The following is an 8,721-nucleotide window of genomic DNA, read 5'->3' as shown; positions in this document are numbered from 1 at the left end:
AACGAAGAAAATCGTTCAAGACACAAATAAAAGATATTTCATTATATTCCTTTTTCCTCCCCTCGTGCTTATGAGGTCTTTAGGTATGCATATATATATACAAATACGAAAAGAAATATCCTCTAATAGACCACATGTGTGTTGTTAACGTCGTCCTTTCTAAAATCAACAATTGAGCACTGACAAACAAAACAATTGTCCCATAAAAGGGACACAACTAGAAAAAACATACTAGTATAGTTGTCCCTTAAAGGGCACATAAGCAAAACTGAAATAGATATTTACATAGGCAAAATGACAAAAGGTGGAGCGATGATTTTGCATCAATCTCCCTTAAAACATAATATTTCTAGACTCTTATCCATGAAGTCTGCAACAGTTCTTCCATACTTTGGAATCTTTACTTCATTTACCCAAACTGCTTCTTCAACTAGAAAACCCTTCCATTTAACTAAATAGCCATAATAATTCTTGTTTCTAGTTTGTTTGAGGAGTTTTTGGTTAAGGATCCTCTCCACTTGTAGCTTCTGAACTGTATCTAACTAAGATTCCCAATGGATCTACTCTTTTTCACTTTGTGCATCTCCTTCAAGTTCAGGATATAGGTATACAACATTAAATATAGGAGAAATTCCTATACCCGAAGGTACTTTGATCTCATAAGAATTTTTTGAGAACTTCCTCAAGACTTTATAGGAACTATTTTTTTTCAACTTAAAATTATTGTATTCGCAATTTGGGAACCTTTCCTTCCTCAAATGAATCAAAACCATGTCCCCGACTTTGAAATTCACCTCTCTTCATTTGAGATAATCTCTCAGCTTATGTTTAAGACTGTTTTCATGTAGTTTCCGTTTGACCTGTTCATGAATCATTTGCATTTCTGTAGCAAACTCCTCTGCATCAACACTTCGATTCTCTTCTTTCCCAAATTCTTGAGTTCATAAATATCCCTCAGATGCATGCCATACATAATTTGAAAAAAAAAATAAAATATATATATATATATATATTAAAAATAAATAAAAATAAAAATAAATTAATTAATTAATTAATTTAAAAAAAATTGCCTATGCTCATATTAGGAGAATCATTATAGGAAAAATCAACTTGTGGGATAACTTGATCCCATTATGTATTATGCTCATGAACTAGACACCTTAATAAATTTCCCAAACTTTTATGAACTACTTCAGTTTTCCCATTTGTTTGGGGATGGTAAGCTGAACTATATGTCAAAAGTGTTCCTAGTTTATTCCATAAAGTTCTCCATGAATGATCCACAAACTCTAGTCTTAGACAGTGCTCCTAGGAAGTCCATGTAGTCTCACCACTTCCATGAAAAACAAAATTGCAAAGTGGGAAGCATGATTTATTTTGGAATAGGGTATCAAGTGTGTCATTTTAGAAAACCTATCCACTACTTAAAAAAAGGAGTCATTTTCCATCTAAGTTCTTGGAAAACCCAAAACAAATTCCATACTAATGGCTTCCTAAGGTTTGTTAGGTATGGGAAGCAACTGATATAACCCTTCATTCTGTTGTCCCATTCAGGATGCTGGAAAATTCTGCATCTATCCATGGATCTTTTGACCTCTGCCCTCATGCTTGACCAATAATAAAAAGAGCCTAGTTGTGCATATTTCTGGTCTTGGTTGAAGTGGCCATCAAGTCCTCCATTATGTTTTTCTTTCAATAAATTATCCCTCACCGATCCTTTTGGAACGCATAGCTTGCTGCCCTTAAACAACAATCCTTCCTTGATCATGTATCAAACCACAAACTTCCATCTCTAGCTAGAGGGTTTTCACAAGCTTTATAAGCCTCTTTGAAATCTGGATCTTCCCTTTACAATTGTTGGAGGTGTTCATATCCCAAAGTTCTGACTTGTAATTCCAGCAAAACCAAACATCTCTTGCTCAAGCCATCAAAAACTATATTATCACTTCCATTAACATGTTTCAGAACAAAATAATTTTTTTGCATGTATTCAACCCATTTGCCATGTCTCTGGTTCAACTTGTCCTTTTTGGTTATAAATTGTAATACATGATTATCTGTGTAGAGAATGAACTCTTTGAGTATAAGGTAATTCCTCCACTTCTAAAGGAACCGAATTACAACATAAAATTCATTATCATAGGTAGAATATTTATGTTTGGTCTCATTCAATTTCTATTGAAATACACAACCGACTTATCATCTTGGATAAGGACAACTCTAATGGCTATTCCACTGGCATCACATTGTACTTGAAAATTATTTTGGAAATTATGCAAAATTAAAACATGTTGCTTTGTGATTTTCTTCTTCAGCAATCAAAATCCTTCTTCTGTCACTCTTGTCCATTTAAAAGGTTGTTGTTCCTTTCTAATAGTTTCCACCATCAATGCACAAATCCCACTAAAATTTCGAATAAATATTCTCTAAAAGTTAGCCAACCCATGGAAGCTTCTCACTTCATGGATACTTGTCGGAGAAGGCAAATATTTGATGGCTTTCACCTTCTCAAGGTCCATTTTCAACCCTTCAGAAGAAATCACAAATCCTAAATAAACCAATTTTGTTTTAAGGAAATAACACTTCTTCAGATTTATCAGTAGTTTCCCCCGTTGTGATTTTTTTAATACCGTTTTTAAAAATCTGAGATGTTTCTCCTTGGTCCTATTTTATACAAGGATATCATCTAAATAAACAATTATTAACTTACCAATGAATTCCTTGAGGACTTTATTCATGAACCTCATAAAATTTCTAGGTGTGTTGGTCAAGCCAAAAGCATAACCAACCATTCATACAAGCCATCATTTGTTTTGAAGGATGTCTCCCACTCGTCCCCTCCTCTCATTCAAATTTGACGATAGCCACTCTTTAAGTATATTTTGAAGAAATATCTAGAACCATTGAGACAATCCTTTATATTCTCAATGCGAGGTAAAGGGAATTTGTACCTGATAGTTATCTCATTAATAACTTTGGAATCAGTGCACATACTCTAGCCTCCATATTTTTTTGGACTCAAGACAACTGGCACAACACAAGTACTCAAGCTTTCTTTGACTAGCCCTTTATCCAACAACTGTTGGACTTGTTTCCTAATTTCTTCATTTTCCTTAGGGATCATTTTGTAAGATGCCTTGTTAGGTAGATTCGCTCTTGGAATTGAATCTATATGATGGCTAATGCTCCTTACAGGTGACAAAGCATTGACTAACTCATCCACGTTAACATCAGTAAATTCATCTAACATTGATTTAATTTCAGTAGGAAACTCATTATATTTTTGTGTGTAAAGATGATTCGAGGCTTACAACTTACAAAGAATTGTACCTCCTCTTCTCGCTTTACTTCTTGTAGTAGCTAGTTCCCAATCATCATTACTACACTTGGAATTGTGTCCTCTCTGACTCCTTTTCTCTTCCAAGGGTAACATCATGTGCTTACAGTTGCATTTTTTGAAGGAGTAGGTATTCCTCCTCCTGTCATGGATATCTCCTCAGGCATACTTCCATGACCTTCCTAATAAAACATGGAAAAAATCCATAAGCATGATGTCGCACAACACCTCGTCCTTGTAGTTTTCAATCTGGAACTCTACCTTGCTCTGTTCGTTGACTAGAATCTGATGTCCCTTTTGCATCCATGTCACTTGATAAGGAGTGAGGTGTGAAATCCTTTGCAGCCCTAATTTATCACCAATTTATCCACCATTTCTACCGACACCAAGTTATTAGTGTTGTCACTATCAATAATTAACTTGCAGTGTTATCCTTTGGAATTGCAGACTATGTTAAACAAGTTCATCTGTGTTGGCTCTTATTTCTCTTTTTCTCCTTTAATCAAAATCCTCTTCAGCATTAGAGGTTCACCCAATTCAGGGGTTTCCTCTTTTAATTAGGTTATTGATGCCTCGTCTCTGGCTTCTGCAACATCAAAAGGGAGATAGCGAACCCATTTACATTGGTTAGTTTTGACACACAACTTGTCACATCAAACTCCGTCACTTGTTTAGAATTAAATGAAGAGGAAGATAACGCACCCATTTACATTTGCTACCTTTCACACACAACTTGTCTCATCAAACTCCGTCACTTCATGAAAGGGGGAAGGAAGTTTCAGGTTACAGTGTGCATTTGAATTTAAATTTTCTCTTTTAAGAGATCTGAAAAGGATTGATGTGCCACTTCTTTAAAGTCCTTCCGCACATTCGAATTTTAACAGAATTTTCGAATTTTAACAGAAAAACACAAAGAAGATTTCGTAGGGTTCAATTTCCGAGAATTCTACGTTGGGCAGTCACGACATTAATGATCGGCGGAGCTCAATTGAATATTTTGGCATAAGAAAAGCAAGGAGACAAAAGTCCACTAGTTGTCAAAACTCTAGGAAATAAACTAGCAATTGCCCCAAAAGGTGCAAAGAGAGGCCGATAGAAATGTTAAATTGAAAGAATTGTATTTTGGTTCAAAATAATAAATATTATAGTAATTTAAACTAAACCTAGTCAATAAATTGCCCAAATAAAATAAATCCTTAAAGGGATATATTGACTTCCATGGACTTTCACCAAACATGAAGTAAAATAAAAATATATTAATATGTTTTATGTCAATTAAAGACACTATTGTTTGAATAATCATCATTGATTTTGTTGAGTTTTTAAATAAATTATATTAGAGAATAATACCATAAATAAAACTATGAATTGTTATAAACATAAAACATGAAAACCACACGTCAACTTTACCAAGTCAAATTTATCTGAACCCCCTAACATCTAGCTATTTTTTTAATCATTTTAAAATGTAATGCAAAACTTAAAAATATACTCACGAAATGCTGTCTGAAACTTTTTAAAATGTTCGAAAAGAAATCTCGGTGCATCAAATTTGCATCAGAAGAGATCTAATGTTTTTATAGATATAAAAAAGCTAAAACTAATGTAGCGTTAAATGGAAAACAGAAGAACATCACCAACACTCCAAGGCCATGTCATTCAATTTCTTGATATCAAATACGTTAACCTGAGATGTATCTGTGTTATTCATGGGACTAACTAATATTTTAACTTCAATGTATTTCGACCGGCTTTTTTCTCTGATTCATAAGTACAGAAAAGATTTAACCTCTATTAACATTCGATTTACATACATTATATTCACTAAAATACCAAACAGTGATACATTTTGATATGTTCAAACTCAGAATTTAGAAAAGTTAAAAACTCATGGAGCGGACAGTTGTGGAACTGTACCAGTTAACTGAGTCGAAACATGGCACCAAATGTTGTAATCCATTATAATTCTGGAAGACAATTCTCTCTCCACGGCCCCTAAGAGTTGATCCAAGATACCATTCCCAACCGAGAGAACAATATAATCTTGCATCAAAGAGAAGGGTAATGGAAGATTCGCATCTAACCCCATTGTAACCCACCCTCTGAAGCCGAGAGTCTGCTCACTTTCTAAAACCGAAGATTACTCCCTGTGTACAAGAAGCTCTCCTTGCAAATTAAATTGGAAATCGAATCCATTATTCTGACCTGGAAAAACTTTTATATCTAAAATCATGTATTGGATGCTAATTGGAGGGAGTAGTTTGTGTGTAAAACCCTGCAACGCAGATTTTTCACAGAAATAGCTTACAATAATTCCAAATTTGAAAAAAACCCAATGTAGATATTACATTTGGTCGCTTTCAAAAGATGAAAAAACAAAGAAATTGAAATTGGGTGATGTTTAAGAAGCTTTTAAACATGAGTGAACTCACTTGACATCACAGAAGGGGATGGCCGTAACAGTGAAGAATGTGACAGGCCTCAGACGAGCTCGCCAGAGATTGTCACCCAAATAGTTAACCCTCGCAGAATCTGGAAATGTAATCTTCACTATCCTCTCTGTTTCTTTTATATAATCTTCTCCTTTCCTAGCTCCTTGTCTGAACGGAACATCCATCCTTCTCTTTGCTTGAAACTGTACCAGTTGAGCTCTGACAATGCTGCTGCTTTTTTGGGGATTTCTTCTCATCTTCATCTTCTTAACAATAATATAAGATGGTACAGTCCAGGCATTCTGCAGATTGGAATTCATGTTTATCTTATCAGAACTGAGGGCGGTCATGGCAGGCGGAGATGCCACTTGATGAAATCTACCAGAGCCCTTGTGTGAACCTTCTGTGAACTATTGGCTGCTTGAAAAGTATTTTTATGTCGATCTCAAAATTACAGCTAACTTTTAGCGTTCTTTAAATGTATTGTACCGGCATCCATTACAACTCACCTGCCCCTGTTATCGCTGGATGTGTTATCATTGGATGTGTTATCGTTGGATGTGTAACTACAATAGACATTACAAGTAAATCTAGGGAAGAAGAATAGTGCTGGCCAAAAGCCAGGGAAGAAGAACAGCAACAACAACTGGCAGAGAAAAAGCAGTGAAAATATCTTTAAGAGTGACATAAAAGAATGGGAAAAAGCAGTAAGGCAACTCAATGATATTTAGAAAAAACAATCACACTTCAAATCAATGGCTGAAAGTGCCTCACCTGATCCAATGGAGCAGGTTAAAAGCGTTGACGGTTGTTGATGCATAGAAAGGCCTATCAGCCTAAAAATACATTATTTCTACTTTTCTCTCTGGACTTTACTCTTGGCGTATGATGAAAGGTGTCAAATTTTTTAAGAAATTTTGACACAGAAAGCAAAAATTTCAAACCCATACAAAATCTCCACGCATTTCTCGAATTGTTTCGTCGCTCGTTCGAACCTGGCCCAAGCCATGGCCCGCATAAACGTGCTGTTCGAAGTTGGACTTTTAAATGTTTGAGGGAACAGAGCAACTCCTACCACCCCGTTCCCATCCGCAGACAAACAGATCGTTCCGAACCCGTTCCGGAGACCCTCGTTTTATTCAATTATATATATTTAAAAATGCAATTTAAATAACTAAAAATTACATTTTTACAAGCATTGCATTCATTAAATTCGATTTGGAAAAAATTGAAAACTTTGTCATTTGTAATCCTCATATTCCATATTTTTTTTATTAAAAATTTAAAACAAAAGACTAGACATGAGACTCTACATCAACAACATATTTACATAGATTTACTATCATATTTTGTTTTATTAAAAAATTTGAAACAAAAAACTAAACAATGCATAGAGATTGGGCATCATCAACATGTTCGAGAGATTTAAGACCTTCATTTGGTTATAACTTCATCATTAAATCTTACAGTTAGAACCACATCAACATTTTTAGTGAGCATAGAGGATGGGCCTTGTGTTAAATGTGTAAACATGGTGTCTGGACTCTTTGTTCCCACGGGTACAAGGGCCAAGATGAATATGTGCTTAGATTTGGGAACCATCAAATGAGTTTTGTCAAAAGGGGTTTGTTATGGCGGGAAAAATGTGGATGTTAGGTGAAATTATTCTAGAGTTGTGGCTTCAAATGTTGGTCATCAATTTTGTCACATAAAAGTTATGAATTATGTTACAAAATTTTCAATAACTTCATAATACTCAGTGTTGTCACCTAAAGTGTACACCTAAAGGGCGATGCTCAGAGTAAAGAACAAAATGACATGGTGAAAGGTGGGAAAAACGTGGATGCTAGGTGAAATTATTCGAGAGTTGTGGCTTCAAATGTTGGTCATCAACTCTGTCACATAAAAGTTATGAATTATGTTACAAAATTCTCAATAACTTCATAATACTCAGTGTTGTCACCTGAAGTGTACACCTAAAGGGCAATGCTCAAAGTAAAGAACAAAGTGACAACCCTTACTCTTAGCACTTCCCCTTGAAATTTACACCTAAAACACAATCCTCAGAGTAGAAATTGTCACTCTGATCACTACTCTAAACGTTATACCTTAATATACACTTCAAGCAACAATACTCAACATCCAATAAACTTGTCCAAAATCTATAAAATATACTATCCTCAATGGATTCCTAATACTAACATCCAATTGACTTGTCCAAAGTCTGTATAGATTCCTAATACCAAACATCCCATTGACTTGTTCAAGTCTATAAAATGTCCAATACTCTTTACTCTTTTTCCTCGTCAAGGTTTCTTTCACTAATTCATTATGAATTGATATTTTAACATCCACCTTGATGAAACTTATTCTCATCCCAATAAGTTGTTATCTGGAGGTTTAGATCGGGCGAATAGCAAGGGTCTCAGATAGTTTCAAACGATGTTCCACATGGAGGGTCGCAGAGGAGGGAGCTACACTCCCTCCTATACGGAGGTCATAGTCAGTAGAGGCAAGCAACCTCTAGAAAATGCTAGAGATACTGCGGAGGAAGGGAAAAGAAATATGGAAGAGGAGATAGTAGGAGCCAAAACTAAGGAAAGCAATGGCACAAAAGACAAGGAGGTAGAAGACAAAAAACAGAGAACTAAAGACAAAAAACAAAAGGGACCCTGCAACAATTTGCTTTAGTACTAGCTCCCACTAGCCTATATGGACACTAATAGCTTTACTACATGGTTGGTGTATACGCTCGTTAAGTCACCAACATGGCTCCTTTGGTTCCCATTAGAGTTTGCCCAATTAGCGTAGCGAAGTCTCCTATCTCATGAGGTTTTGACAAAGGCCAAACTTGGTCATTTCTCAAGGACGCTAGCTAAAGGTCCTGATACTACCACTTGGATCTGGAACTTACATGCTGATGCTCACTATTTTGATAACCCAAAGCTGAGA

General features: G+C 35.4%; 1 pseudogene; it reads right to left on the bottom strand.

Moving 5' to 3' along the window:
* Positions 1 to 5,225: 5,225 nt before the first annotated feature.
* LOC149139594 (uncharacterized) lies at positions 5,226 to 6,131 on the bottom strand (annotated as a pseudogene).
* Positions 6,132 to 8,721: the final 2,590 nt, after the last annotated feature.

This window comes from Pinus tabuliformis, chromosome X, assembly GCF_031772625.1.
Source record: "Pinus tabuliformis cultivar Carrire ecotype Pingquan chromosome X, CPIR1, whole genome shotgun sequence".
In the NCBI taxonomy this organism is placed as follows: Eukaryota; Viridiplantae; Streptophyta; class Pinopsida; order Pinales; family Pinaceae; genus Pinus; species Pinus tabuliformis.
Note: the sequence above shows the minus strand (reverse complement) of the source record. Positions and strands in the feature narration are given on the sequence as shown.